Source organism: Stegostoma tigrinum, unplaced genomic scaffold (assembly GCF_030684315.1).
Source record: "Stegostoma tigrinum isolate sSteTig4 unplaced genomic scaffold, sSteTig4.hap1 scaffold_160, whole genome shotgun sequence".
NCBI classification, from domain to species: Eukaryota; Metazoa; Chordata; class Chondrichthyes; order Orectolobiformes; family Stegostomatidae; genus Stegostoma; species Stegostoma tigrinum.
Genome location: NW_026728101.1, coordinates 97,501 through 112,964, shown reverse-complemented (window position 1 = coordinate 112,964; position 15,464 = coordinate 97,501). Strand labels below are relative to the sequence as shown.

General features: G+C 47.3%; 1 long non-coding RNA gene across 1 annotated transcript in view; it reads right to left on the bottom strand.

The window, feature by feature from the left end:
* Nucleotides 1-1,769: 1,769 nt before the first annotated feature.
* The window catches only part of LOC132207799 (uncharacterized), a 47,600-nt gene continuing 33,905 nt past the window's right edge, over nucleotides 1,770-15,464 (bottom strand). The window contains exon 3 of the long non-coding RNA XR_009443839.1: nucleotides 1,770-1,837. This is a non-coding gene — a long non-coding RNA (uncharacterized LOC132207799). The remainder of the gene's footprint in view (nucleotides 1,838-15,464) is intronic.

Here is a 15,464-nt window from a genome sequence, read left to right as displayed (position 1 = left end):
AGCTTAAAAGGGCAGTTCAGAAAGTATATGGCTCAAGAGCTGTACAGGACTTTGGTTAGGCCCCAGCTGAAGTGCTCAGTGCAGTTCTGGTCTCTCCATTATAGGAAGGAGGTGTTTGCATTTGAGCATGTGTGGAGGACATTCATCAGGATGTTCTGAGGGGATGAAGCATTTTAACTCTTTGGAGAGTCTGGATAAGTTTGCGTTCGTAATAACTGCCAATGCTGGAGTCTGAGATCACACAGTGTGGAGCTGGAGGAACACTGCAGGCCAGGCAGCATCATTGTTGCTGATCTCTGATTAAGGGTCTAGGCCTGAAACATCAGCTTTTGCGCTCCTGAGATGCTGCTTGGCCTGTTGTGTTCAGCCAGCTCCACACTTTATTCTCTTGGATTCTCCAGCATCTGCAGTTTCCATTGTCTCGAGCATCACTGTTTTATCTGGATAAGGTTGGATTGTTTTCTTTCGAGTAGAGAGGGTTGAAGGAGGTCCTGAAAAAATTGTTTGGATTAATATGGGTATAGGTGAGGTAAAAAGAAGGTCCATAATGGGGTCGGTGGCGGGGGTCAGTGGTGGTAGAGGAAGAGATACGCACATTTAAGCTAAAAGCTCAGAAGGAATTTCAGGAAAGAAAAGAGACCCAGAAGGTGCTGGGGGGTTGGAATTCATTGTCTGGGACTTCAGTTGAGGTCGATAATCTTTTCACATGAAAGAAAAAGGGTTGGTACAGCACTTAAAATGAAATAACATTCAAGGCAATTGGCCTATTGCTAGAACATGAGCCAAATGTCAACTTAGTGTGGCTTCAGTGGTGACAGACACAATGGAATGAAGTGCTTGTTCAATTCTGTAGAATTCTCTGATTCTGGAGCAGGGGACAGTGAGTGGACAGCACGGGACAGTTCACCTATCTTCTCCTTTATCCATCTTCTATCTGCCTCCCGACTTCTCCCTATTTTTTACAGAATCCCCTTCTCCTCCCCCGGTTTTCAAGAAGGGTCTCAATCTGAAACGTCAGCTTTCTTGCTTCTCTGATGCTGCTCGGCCCGCTGTGTTCATCCAGTTCTGCACCTTGTTCTCTCAGATTTCTCCTACTACCTCTGAGGAAACTTCCTTGTTTTTGCACCGAAACTGTGGTGAGAATGTGGAACGCACTGACTGTGTGGGTGGTAGAGGCAGAAACCACGATAACATTTAACAAGTCTTTGATTGGGCATTTGCGATACCAAGGCATACAAGGCTCCGGGTCGAGTGCTGGGAAATGTGATGAGAATAGTTCGGGACTTGCATCTTGTGAGGGCACATACAATTTGCTGAAGGGTCTGTTCCATTGCCATGGCACTCTATTATGCTGTCCCTCAATGATCCTATGACAAGTAAGTGAAGGTTTACAGAAACAGATAGTTTTCAAGGACAATGCCAAGAGGAAAAGTGATGCACAGGCAAAGTGCATGTCAGAATTTAACCAAGGATTAACACCATTGAAGAACTGGAATTTGTGCCAATGCACCAAACCTGCAGATGAAAATGCAGTGTCCAGTTTGATTGCAAACAGCATCAACCACCAGTTAGTAACATGATCCATGGAAATATCCGAATGCCTGTTGTTGTGATCTCGAGCATTTACCTGCGTCGAGTGAAATCCACCACCATAGTTCTGTTACATCGTTAGCCACCTCGCAATCGGTGTTGCATAGTCAATATCATTCCTTGACAATGCTTGAAGCAAGGCATAAGCAGTGGTTTCCACAGTCATTGCAGAAGCCTGTGCTGCTTCAATTGGATACGGCTTCTCGTCCTCCAACCATGGAGGCTTTCCAGGAACCAACATCAGAATCTGTCATTTGACAAAGGGATCAGCTGAGAATCAAGTTTACATCAAATAGATTTTTGTTTGCATTTCACCAACACAACAATGGTTTTGCTGGTCAAGATCCAGCATTATCTCACCACTGATGTCTATAACATTCTCCATACTTCCCGCTCAGTGATGGGTCCTTTTGTTTGGGAAAAATAGGCACCTTCAAATGCAAATGAATCAAGATGAGCTTTAGTTTCTCATCAGGCGACATGGCAGTTATTACAAGATGTCATGAACAAAAGGTGTAGGAGCAGATGAAACCATTCATAGCATCAGTCTGGATGATCTTCTTGCCCTCATCCTGAGGAGGCATCACAAATCTTAACTTACACGCAATTCAAATTATTTCACGCAATGACAAGACTGAATGCTCTGGATACTGCAAATGCCATGGCACCTGGCAGTATCCCACAAACTGTATTGGAACAATGTGCCCCAAGGTCACCACACCAACAGTAAATGTTTTCCAGTACATTTTTAAACACTCGCGACACTCACATTTCAGAGAAAGATGACCTATCATGTAATAGTCAGACAAATTGTGCTGACCAATTATGGCCTCAGTGTATTCTCAATCATCAGCAAAGTAACGCAACATCTGGATGACAGTGCTGTCAAACAGCTGCACACTAAGGTTCAGTTTCCTTTTCGTCATGCCACACTTCTCGTAACCTCATTCAGGATTTACCACAAATATGATCAGAGATCCTGAGCTTGAAAAGGAAGGAAAGTGCAATCTGTCATTTCCACCAAGGCAACTTCTGATTGAATGTGGTGTGAAGCAGAGGAATAGAAAATTGAGTCAGTGGCATTCACTGGATATCTGCACTGGTTGAAGTCATGTCTTCATTTGAACCAAAGTGGAGACATGAACGTTCATTGAATATTGTCCAGGTGTCCAGCAGAATTCATGACTTTTCCAACAGTGAAGTCAACGATGAGAAAATACAGTTAGACTTGGACAACGATCAGGCTTGGCCTGATAAAGGATAAGTAACATTTGCACCAGACAAGTGCTAAGCAGCAATCAGCTCCAACAAGAGAGAATATGACCAGATCACAAAATTCCATGTCCTTACCCTAACTGGGTCAGTTATATAATCAGCAGTAGCCAGGTCCATGGTACAAACCGCCCTGCTGTGGAAGAGGGTCAGGAAAATCCAAGTGAGTGATCGTGGTTGGAGACTCATTCGTTGGGGGCAGAGTTTCTGCAGCCACATTTGAGACACCAGGGCTGTGTGTTGCTTCCCTGGTACCAAGGTCAAGGACATCTCTGAGGGGCTGCAACAAATGAATGCGTGGTTGAGGAGCTGGTACTGGGCTAGGCTTTCAGGTTCATGGATAATTGCGACTGCTTCTTGGGCAAGGGGTGACCTGTGTAAGAGGGATGGCTTGCACCTAAACTGAACGGGAACAAATACCCTCACAGGGAGGTTTGCTCGTGCTACTTGGGAGGATTTAAAGACTGGCAGGCAGCTGGGAACCAGAGCAGCAGGTCAGCAAGTAGATGAATTGATGGCAGGTACATGTTAGGGCCAATAAATCAGAAAAGAATGGCAGTCAGAGACAGGTACATGAACATGATGGTACATGAACATGATGGCACAAACAAGCTGAAGTATGTTTATTTCACTGCAAAGAGTATTATAGGTAAGGCAGATGAGCTCAGAGACTGGATCAGTACATGGGTCTCTGATGTTGAGGCTATTACAGGGGCTTGGTTGAGACAGAGACAGGACTGGGTGCTCAATGTTCCAGGGTTTCATTGCTTTAGACAAGATAGAGGGGAAGATAAAAGAAGGAGGTGCACTCCTAACCTGTGGGAAATGTTAAAACTGCACCTGGAGAGGACATTCTGGAGGGCTTGCCCACTGAGGTAATATAGGTAGCATTCAAAAATAAGATAGACACAATCACTCTGATCAGCTTAAACTAATAGCCTGCTCCCCTGTTGCCACTGACACACTGAGGAACAAATATGTAGGCAGCTTTTGAAACAATGCAATAAGTCAGAGTTGTCACAGTCAGTGAATTTAACCTCCACAGTATTGACTGGGACTCCCTTACAACAAGAGTTTAAATGAGGCTGAATGAACACAGCAGGCCAAGCAGCATCTCAGGAGCACAAAAGCTGACGTTTCGGGCCGAGACACTTCATCAGAGAGGGGGATGGGGAGAGGGAACTGGAATAAATAGGGAGAGAGGGGGAGGCGGACCGAAGATGGAGAGTAAAGAAGATAGGTGGAGAGAGTTTAGGTGGGGAGGTAGGGAGGGGATAGGTCAGTCCAGGGAAGACGGACAGGTCAAGGAGGTGGGATGAGGTTAGTAGGTAGATGGGGGCGCGGCTAGGGTTGGGAGGAAGGGATGGGTGAGAGGAAGAACCGGTTCGGGAGGCAGAGACAGGTTGGACTGGTTTTGGGATGCAGTGGGTGGGGGGGAAGAGCTGGGCTGGTTGTGTGGTGCAGTGTGGGGAGGGGACGAACTGGGCTGGTTTAGGGATGCAGTAGGGGAAGGGGAGATTTTGAAACTGGTGAAGTCCACATTGATACCATTAGGCTGCAGGGTTCCCAGGCGGAATATGAGTTGCTGTTCCTGCAACCTTCGGGTGGCATCATTGTGGCAGTGCAGGAGGCCCATGATGGACATGTCATCTAGAGAATGGGAGGGGAAGTGGAAATGGTTTGCGACTGGGAGGTGCAGTTGTTTGTTGCGAACTGAGCGGAGGTGTTCTGCAAAGGGGTCTCCAAGTCTCCGCTTGGTTTCCCCAAAGTAGAGGCCGCCACACCGGGTACAGTGGATGCGGTATACCACATTGGCAGATGTGCAGGTGAACCTCTGCTTAATATGGAATGTCATCTTGGGGCCTGGGATAGGGGTGAGGGAGGAAGTGTGGGGGCAAGTGTAGCATTTCCTGCGGTTGCAGGGGAAGGTGCCGGGTGTGGTGGGGTTGGAGAGCAGTGTGGAGCGAACAAGGGAGTCACGGAGAGAGTGGTCTCTCCGGAAAGCAGGCAGGGGTGGGGATGGAAAAATGTGTTGGGTGGTGGGGTCGGATTGTAAATGGCCAAAGTACCTGCACAGGCACCAAACCCCACCTCTTCCTCCGTTACATTGATGACTGTATCGGCGCCGCCTCTTGCTCCCCAGAGGAGCTCGAACAGTTCATCCACTTCACCAAACCTTCCACCCCAACCTTCAGTTCACCTGGGCCATCTCCAGCACATCCCTCACCTTCCTGGACCTCTCAGTCTCCATCTCGGGCAACCAGCTTGTAACTGATGTCCATTTCAAGCCCACCGACTCCCACAGCAACCTAGAATACACCTCCTCCCACCCACCCTCTGCAAAAATTCCATTCCCTATTCTCAATTCCTCCGCCTCCGCCGCATCTGCTCCCACGATAAGACATTCCACTCCCGCACATCCCAGATGTCCACGTTCTTCAAGGACCGCAACTTTCCCCCCACAGTGATCGAGAACTCCCTTGACCGTGTCTCCCGTATTTCCCGCAACACATCCCTCACACCCCGCGCCCGCCACAACCGCCCTAAGACGATCCCCCTCGTTCTCACACACCACCCTACCAACCTCCGGATACAACGCATCATCCTCCGCCACTTTCGCCATTTACAATCCGACCCCACCACCCAACACATTTTTCCATCCCCACCCCTGTCTGCTTTCCGGAGAGACCACTCTCTCCGTGACTCCCTTGTTCGCTCCACACTGCCCTCCAACCCCACCACACCCGGCACCTTCCCCTGCAACCACAGGAAATGCTACACTTGCCCCCACACCTCCTCCCTCACCCCTATCCCAGGCCCCAAGATGACATTCCACATTAAGCAGAGGTTCACCTGCACATCTGCCAATGTGGTATACTGCATCCACTGTACCCGGTGTGGCTTCCTCTACATTGGGGAAACCAAGCGGAGGCTTGGAGACCGCTTTGCAGAACACCTCCGCTCAGTTCGCAACAAACAACGGCACCTCCCAGTCGCAAACCATTTCCACTTCCCCTCCCATTCTCTAGATGACATGTCCATCATGGGCCTCCTGCACTGCCACAATGATGCCACCCGAAGGTTGCAGGAACAGCAACTCATATTCCGCCTGGGAACCCTGCAGCCTAATGGTATCAATGTGGACTTCACCAGTTTCAAAATCTCCCCTTCCCCTACTGCATCCCTAAACCAGCCCAGTTCGTCCCCTCCCCCCACTGCACCACACAACCAGCCCAGCTCTTCCCCCCCACCCATTGCATCCCAAAACCAGTCCAACTTGTCTCTGCCTCCCGAACCGGTTCTTCCTCTCACCCATCCCTTCCTCCCAACCCTAGCCGCGCCCCCATCTACCTACTGACCTCATCCCACCTCCTTGACCTGTCCGTCTTCCCTGGACTGACCTATCCCCTCCCTACCTCCCCACCTAAACTCTCTCCACCTATCTTCTTTACTCTCCATCTTCGGTCCGCCTCCCCCTCTCTCCCTATTTATTCCAGTTCCCTCTCCCCATCCCCCTCTCTGACGAAGTGTCTAGGCCCGAAACGGCAGCTTTTGTGCTCCTGAGATGCTGCTTGGCCTGCTGTGTTCATCCAGCCTGACATTTTATTATCTTGGAATTCTCCAGCATCTGCAGTTCCCATTATCTTTAAATGAGGCTAAATTTGTTAAGTCTATCCAAGAGAGTTTCTTGACACAATATATGGATAGAAGATGGGCCATACTGGACTTTGTAATGGTCAGGTAACTGGTGAGAAGGGTGGGAAAGCATGTTGGAAATAGTGATCACAACTCCTTCAATTTTAAGATTGCTGTGAAGAAGGGCAAGTCAGGACCTTGGGGGAGAGTAAATTATATCAATTTTAGGTAGGAGCTAGGGAGTGTTAATTGGGAGGAGCTGTCACATTTGCCATATGGGAATTGTTTGAAGGCCTGCTTATGAGTTTAGGATCAGGAAGGAGGAAGGACAAGGATGGCAAGGTAAAGACCCTTGGATAATTGGGGAGGTTGTGAAGTTAGTCAAAAGGGAAAATCAAAAATACGTCAGGTTTAGGAAGCTAAAATAGAACAGGGCCGACATAAAAAAAGCAGAAAAAGAAAGGGCGATGAAATGACCTTGGCAAGGAGGGTTAAAGGAAATCCCAAGGCATTCTAAGAGGATAAACAGGGAGAAAGTAGGACCATTCAGGATAAAGCAGGGAGCTTGTGTACGGAAGCAGAGGATGTGGGCAAAATCCTAAATGAGTACTCTGCATCACTATTCACTCAGGCGAAGGGTGTGGAGGATAGTGGGATTTGTGTGGAGCATGCTCATATGATAACAGCATTTTGAGATCAACAAAGAGCATTAAGGTGGATAAGTCCTCAGGACCCAATGGTATCTACTCAAGGGTTTTTGAGTGAGGTGAGAGAGGAGATTGTCAGGGCATTCAGGAATATCTTTGTATCCTTGGTCGCCACTGGAGGGGTACTGGAGGACTAGCAAGTTGCTAAATGTTCTTCTTCTGTTCAAGAAGGGAAATAGGGTCAATCCAGGAAACTAGAGACTAGTGAGTCTCTCATCATTCATTGGGAAGCTATTGGAGAGAATTCTTAGGGATTGTATTTATCTGTATTTGGAACAGCATTGCCCAATTAGGGACAGTCAGCATGGCTTTGTGCAGGGCAGGTCATGTCTTACTAACTTGATCGAATTTTTTGAGGATCTAACTAATGTGATCATTGAAGGTAGAGTAGTGGATATTGTCGACAGGGATTTTAGCAAGGCTTTCAACAAGGTGCCTCACGGTAGGATCATCCAGAAGATTAAGATCCATGGGGTCTGTGGTCACTCAACTGCTTGGATTCACAACTGGCTTGCCCAGAGAAGACAGAGGGTGGTGGTGGAGGAAAGGTGCTTTTCAGGCTGCACATCCAGGACTATTCTGTTCTGCGGGGATCTGTACTGGGACCTCTGCTGTTGTGGTATATATAAAATGACCGAGGTGAAAATATAGATGGATGGGTTAGTAAGTTTGGAGGCGATAGAATGATTGGTAGGGTGGTAGTTAGGGTAGAAAGTCATAAAAGGATACAGAAGGATACAGATCCGTTGCAGAAATGGCAAGTGAATTTTAATCCATTAAGTGTGAAGTGCTCCACTTTGGGAAATTAAATGTTAAGGAAAAATATACAGTTAATGGCAAGACCCTGAACAGCATTTGTGTATACAGGGATCTTGGGATTCAGTTCATAGCTCCCCGAAAGGGGCCACACAAGTTGATAGAGTGGTAAAGAAGACGCATGGCATGCTTGCCTTTATTAGTTGGGGAATCGAGCACAAGAATCAGGATGTCATGTTCCAGCTTTAGAAGACTTTGGTTAGGCCTTAAGTATTGCACTCTTAAGAATCGTATCCAATTCTGGTCGTCATGTTACAGGAAGGATGTGGAGGTTTTGAATAGCGTGCAAAAGAGGTGGCCTGGATTTGAGGGCTTGAGCTAGAAAGGGGAGGCTGGAAAGACTCAGACTATTTTCTCTGCAGACGTTGAGGGAAGACTTGATCGAGGTTTACAAATTTATGACATGCATAGACAGATTCTGACTGTAACCCTTCTCCCAGATTTGAAATGTCTAAAACTGGGGGCATGTATTTAAGGTGAGAGGGGGCAAGTTCAAACGAGATGTCAGAGACAATTCTTATATACAGAAAGTGGTAGGAGTCTGAAAAGCACTGCCGGGGTGGCTGTGGAAGCAGGTACAATAGGGCGTTTAAGACACTTTTATATAAGTACATGAATATACAAGGAATGTGGGATATGAATCAAGGACATTCAGAAGGGTTCAGCTAAATTTGGCATCATGTTTGGCACAACATTGCACGCCAAAGGGCCTGTTCCTCTGCTGAAGTGTTCTCGGATCTATGTTAATCAATGCGACTGGAACCATAGATCAGAGACAATAGATTCTACGGCAAGTAACTCACTTTGGACTTCTCAACATCTGTCCACTGCCAATAAACTCCAAATCCGGGTGTCAATGAAATACTCTTCACTCAGCTGAACGAGTGCGACTCTGACAACACTGTCGATAAACGACAGCAATGCAGTCAAAACATCCCATTGATTGATCCCCCTTCTTACGTAAGGATATAGGAAAACAAGTAGGCCATTCAACCCTTCAAACACGTTCTACCATCCAATGAGATTATAACTTAATTGTGGCCTACCTCCATATTGCCTTTGGTCCATATCCCTCAATACTTTTTTTTCCTTTCGGTCGAACTGAAAATTTACAATTAACAATGCATCTAGAATGAACTGTTGTTTGAGATGGGGAGTTGCAACGAGACAATGCACCAATTCATCAAACTCCTTCCACAGTACCTGATAATTGTGTGATCCCTACCACCCAAAAATATTTAAAGAGCAGCTCCAGAATCTGCATGTTCCCTGTCAAAATCAGCAGAATCCTGATGTGGAACTGTATGACTGTTACTTCATTTCCACTGAGTAAAAGCAATTAATCTCCTGTCCTCAGTATTTCATTAATATATTCATACCACGTGCATTGCAGCTGTTCAACAGGCCAATTCTCCACAACCTTCTCAACAGCAATTCTGGATGGATAGCAAATGCAGCCCAAGAAAGCAACATCAATGACATGCTCGTGAATTTTAAAAATTATATTGACAATATTTATGGATTATAACAAATCCCAGACTTCATGACGTCTCAAATCCATTCTCCCCCTCTCCCCACTGCTTGGATGTGCATTCATGATTGCGATTTACAAAGAACAGCAACTAATTTGAAACAATTAACTTGCGAAAATAGAACAGAAATCTAGTTCTGTGCAAAACCAATGCGAAACAGATAGGAGCAGATAGCGAAGGGGGCTGTTGGAGAATGCAGAATATAGACAGATTGGAGAGTTAGGTGGAGAAATGGCAGATGAAGTTCAATCCAGGCCATTGCAAGGTGATGCATTTTGGAAAATCCAATTCAAGAGCGAACTGTACAGTGAATGGAAAAGGCCTGGGGAAAATTGATGCACAGAGAGATCTGGGTGTTCAGGTCCATTGCACCCAGACGGTGGCAATGCAGGTCAATAGAGTGGTCAAGAAGGCATACGGCATGCTTTCATTCATCAGACAGGGTATCAAGTACAAGATTTGGCACGTCATGTTACAGTTTTATAGGACTTTGGTTCACATTTGGAATACGGCGTACAGTTCTGGTCGCCACATTACCAATAGGATGTGAATGCTTTGGAGATGGTGCAGAGGAGGTTCACCAGGATGTTACCTGGTATGGAGGGCACTAGCTATGAAGAGAGGTTGAGTAGATTGGGATTATTTACATGAGACAGACGGAGATTGAAGGGGGGGACCTGATTGATGTCGACAAAATCATGAGAGGTATAGACAGGGTGGATAGCAAGAAGCTTTCTATCCCAGAGTGGGGGGACTCAATTACTGGTCGTCACAATTTCAAGGTGAGAGGGGAAAAGTTTAAGGCATACGCGTGGAAAGTTCTTTATGCAGAGAGTCGTGGGTGCCTGAAACGCATTGCCAACGCAGGCGTTCGAGGCGGGCACAATAGCGTCATTTAAGATGTATCTAGACAGAAACATGAATGGGCAGGGAGCAAAGCGAACAGATCCTTGGAAAATAGGCGACAGGTTTACATCAAGGATCTGGAACGGCGCAAGCTTGGAGGGCCAAAGGGCCTGTTCCTGTGCTGTAATTTTCTTTGTTCTTTTCCTCTTTGAAACAGTTTGAAGGCTGGCTATCAGCTAGACAACAGCAGCGATCCCTGGGATTCGTCATGCGAAACAGGAAGGAGTTTCCAACATCAATTGGAGAGACAGCATACTTGAAGGTTCAAGTCACTATTTCATCTACAACTTCCCACCCACACCGGTGCAATGCCCTTTCAGAACTACAGTGCACGTTAGTCCAGAACATGGTGCACTCAAGCCACTTCCATTTTTCCACTTCCTGAACTACAATTTGATCCCTTCATTTCCTGGTTTGTATGCTTTTATGTTTTTCTAGTCTTGAAGATTTCTACAGTACAAATTTATAGTTGCCCTATTATAGGAAGGATATTTTTAAGCAAGAGTGGGCACAGAAGAAATTTACCAGATCGTTGCTGAGCATGGAAGGTTTCAGTGATAAAGGAAGGTTGGGTCAGCTGGAACTTTTTTCACTGGAGCAAAGGGGGATGAAAGGTGACCTGATCGAGGTTTATAAATAGGACACGGTTGGAGGGATATGGGCCAGGAAGAGGCAGTTGGGACTAGTTTAGATGGGGATTATGTTGCACCTAAGGGCTCATTTCCACGCTGTACGACTATGGCTCTATAAAATAGGCTGACAAGGTCAAGTAACACATACCGTACCAAAACGAGCAAAAAAAAGCACAGCATCCCCTTCAAATTAGATCTCACCACAGGACAAGTTAAGGCCAGGCTACGACATAGAACAAACATCAACACTGCATCTCAAACCTCCACTGGAATTGAATAGTTTTGCATTTATCTTGATAAGTCAAACCACATTCTGTTCTCAAACCCTCTGGTGCTTCCCTTGTGAGAGGAATTGAAAAACTGGTCAGGGCCACTGAGATTTTCTTTGAGGTAACAAGGTGTACAGCTGGACGAAAACAGCCGGCCAAGCAGCATCAGAGCAACAGGAAGGCTGACGTTTCAGGCCTAGACACTTCTTCAGAAATGGGGGAGGGAGAGGGGGTTCTGAAATAAATAGGGAGAGAGCGGGAGGCAGATAGAAGTTGGATAAAGGAAAAGATAGGTGGACAGGAGACAGACAGGTCAAAGAGGCAGGGATGGAGTGCAGGTGGAAAGTTAGGGAGCAGACAGGTCAGTCCTGATAGGACGAACAGGTCAAGGCGGTGGGAAGAGGTTAGTAGGTAGGAGGTGGGGGTGGGGCTTGAGGTGGCAGGATGGAATAGGTGGGTTGGTTTTGGGTTGCGGGAGCAGGAGGGGAGATTTTGAAGCTTGTGAAGTCCACATTGATACCACTGAGCTGCGGGGTTCCCAAGCGGAATATGAGGCGCTGCTCCTGCAATCTTCAGGTGGCACTGCAGGAGACCCAGGATGGACATGTAATCTGAGGATTGGGAGGGAGAGTTGAAACGGTTCGCGACTGGTAGGTGCAGTTCTTTCATGCATCGGTGACTTGCAAAGGTCCCCAAGCCTCCGCTTGGTTTCCCCGATGTAGAGGGGGCCACAATGGGAACAGCGAATACAGTATATCACATTAGCAGATGTGCAGGTGAACATCTGCTTGATGTGGAATTTCTTCTTGGGGCCTGGGATGGGGGTGAGGGGGGAGGTATTGAGACAGGTGAAGCACTTCCTGCAGTTGCAGGAAAAAGTGCCGCGTGTACGGGGTGCTGGAGGGGAGTGTGGAGCACGTAAGGGAGTCACCTAAGGGTGGGGAGGGAAAAAATGTCTTTGGTGGTGGAGTCAGAGTGCAGATGGCAGAAGTGTCGGCGATGATACATTGAATCCGAAGGTTGGTGGGGTGGTACGTGAGGGCGAGGGGGTCTCTGTTTTGGTTGTTTTATGGGGAGTGGGTGTGAGGGGTGAGTTGTAGGAAATGCGGGTGACCCGGTCGAGGGTGTTTTCGACCACTGCGGGGGGTGGGGTGTGGAGTTGCGGTCCTTGAAAACTAAAACTTCTCTTTCAAATCCTCCCACTTCCTACAGACAAAGCGGGTGGCCAGGGTATCCACATGGGCCCAAGCTATGCCTGCCTCTTTGTAGGTTACATGGAACGATCCCTCTTCCGTACCTACACTGGCCCTAAACCCCACCTCTTCCTCCGTTACATTGATGACTGTATCGGCGCCACTAATGTGGTAGCTGCATCTGCTGTTCTCATTGTGGCCTCCTCAACATCAGGGAAACCAAGCGGAGGCTTGGGGACCGCTTTGCACATCACCTGTGCTCACTTCACACTAAGCAACTCCCCCTCGCAGTCCTCAGATGACATGTCCATCCTGGGCCTCCTGCAGTGCCACAATGATGCCACCCGAAGGTTGCAGGAAGGGCACCTCATATTCTGCTTGGGAACCCTGCAGCCCAATGCTATCAATGTGGACTTCACAAGCTTCAAAATCACCCCTCCCCACAACTGCATCCCAAAACCAGCCCAGCTCATCCCCACCTCCTGAACCTGTCTTTTCTCCCTCCTATCCCCTCCTCCCACATCAAGCCCCACCACCATCTCCTATCCTCTTGATCTTTGGCCTTGATCTTTGAGTCCTCATTTTCTACAGATTTAGTACCCGAGGGCTGGAGGGTTGCAAATGTTGTGCCCTTGTTCAAGAAGGGCAGTAGAGATGACCCAGGTGATTTTAGACCAGTGAGCCTTACGTCTGTTGTTGGAAAAGTTTTGTAAAGGATGAGAAGAGATAGGATTTATAAACATCAAGCAAGCACCAATTTGATTGGAGATCATCAAAATGGATTCGTCAAGGGCAGGTCGTGTCTCACAAACCTCAGTGAGTTTTCAGAAGGTGACCAAGCATGTGGACGAGGGAAGGGCCATTGACGTGGTGTACATGGACTTCAGTAAAGTCTTTGATAAGGTTCCACGTGGTCGGCCATTCGACCAAATATGGACGCATGGGATTGAGGGACATTTCGCAGTTTGGATTAGAAGCTGGCTTTCTGTAAGAAGGCAACTAGTGGTGGTTGATGGAAAATATTCAGCCTGGAGTCAATTCGCTCGTGGTGTGCACAAGGATTTGTTTTGGGACCACTGCTGTTTGTCATTTTTATAAATGATTTGGATGCAGGCACAGGTGGATGGATTACTCAGTTTGCAGGTGACACTAAAGTTGGCGGAGTGATGGGCAGTGTGGAAGAATGTCGCAGGTTGCAGGGAGACTTGGATAAACTGCAGAATTGGGCTGAAAGGTGGCAAATGGAGTTCAATGCGGAGAAATGTGAGGTGATTCACTTTGGGAAGAATAATAGGAAGGCAGAATACTGGGTCAATGGAAAGATTCTGGGCAGTGTGGATGTGCAGAGGGATCTTGGTGTCCATGGACATAGATCCCTGAAAGTTGCCACGCAGGTTGATGGTGCTGTTGAGAGGGCTTACAGTGCGTTAGGTTTCATTGGTAGAGGGAATGAGTTCCGGAGCCAAGATGTCACACTGCAACTGTACAAAATGCTAGTGCGGTCTCATTTTGGAATATTGCATGCAGTTCTGGTCGCCCCATTACAGGAAGGATGTGGAAGCATTGGAAAAGGTGCAGAGGAGATTTACCAGGATGTTGCCTGGTCTGGAGCAAAGGCCTTATGAAGAAAGGCTGAGGGGCTTGGTCAGTTCTCATTGGAGAGAAGAAGACTAAGAGGGGATTCAATGGACACATACAAGATGATCAGAGGATTAGATAGGGTGGACAGTGAGAGTCTTTTTCCGAGGATGATGACATCAGCTGGTGCGAGCGGGCATAGCTACACATTGAGGGGTGATAGATTTAAGAGAGCTGTCAGAGGCAGGTTCTTTCCTCAGAGAGTGGTAAGGGCATGGAACGCCCTGCCTGCCAATGTAGTTAACTCAGCCACATTAGGGGCATTTAAACAGTCCTTGGATAAGCATATGGATGATGAAGGGATAGTGTCGGGGGATGGGCTTCGATTAGTTCACAGGTCAGCGCAACATCAAGGACCAAAGGGCCTGTTCTGCACTGCATTGCTCTATGTTCTATCTCCCCACCTGCAGTCTTCTTCAGTGGTTCCATCCCCGTCTCTTTGAACTGTCTGTCTCCTCTCCACCTATCTTCGATCCGCCTCCCCTTCTCTCCCTATTTATTTCAGAATCCCCTTCCCCTGCTCCATTTCTGAAGAAGGGTCCAGATTCAAAACATCAGCCATCCTGTTCCTCTATGCTGCTTGGGCTGCTGCGCTCATCCAGCTCTGCACCTTGTTTCCTCAGATTCTCTGGCATCTGCAGTTCCTACCATCTCTGAAGAGATTTTCTTTCTCTTCTCCCACAGCAGTCTTGGAAACAACTCATCTGGGCGTGGGGATTTGTTCACTTTTAAACCAGCCAAAAATTTCAATTTCACACTGCATCTTCCTGCTTTATAGACATGAATGCTCCTCCTTGAAGGGAAAGCAGATGGGAAGGACTTGGCTACTGTATCAATGCCCTTCAGTTCTGAACACAGATTGCTCCCTCACCCCGTGTACACCCCGGTTTCTAACTGGCGCTACTCTTTCCCTGGTTATTCTCCTGCTTCATGTACCTGTGGAATATCTTGATATTCTCTCCAATATTGGCCACCACCGTTTCTTCACACTTCGTTTTTATACGCCACTAGTCATCCATTCATTTGCTTCCTTCGCACTTGTCGTAAACATGTCCTGAACATTCCTCAAGATCCAGGGTTTTCCAGGCTTGTCGATTATAAATTCCACCCAAAATGGAATATAACTGGCTTTTTCTCTCCCAGTTCCTTTCCTGGACGTATCCGACTATTCTGCTGCAGATTCGCCCTCAAGTAACTTCCCAAAATATTTTACCCAGATCCTGCCTTGTTTAAATAAAACATGTCTCTTCCCAAACCAAAGACACTTGGTTTT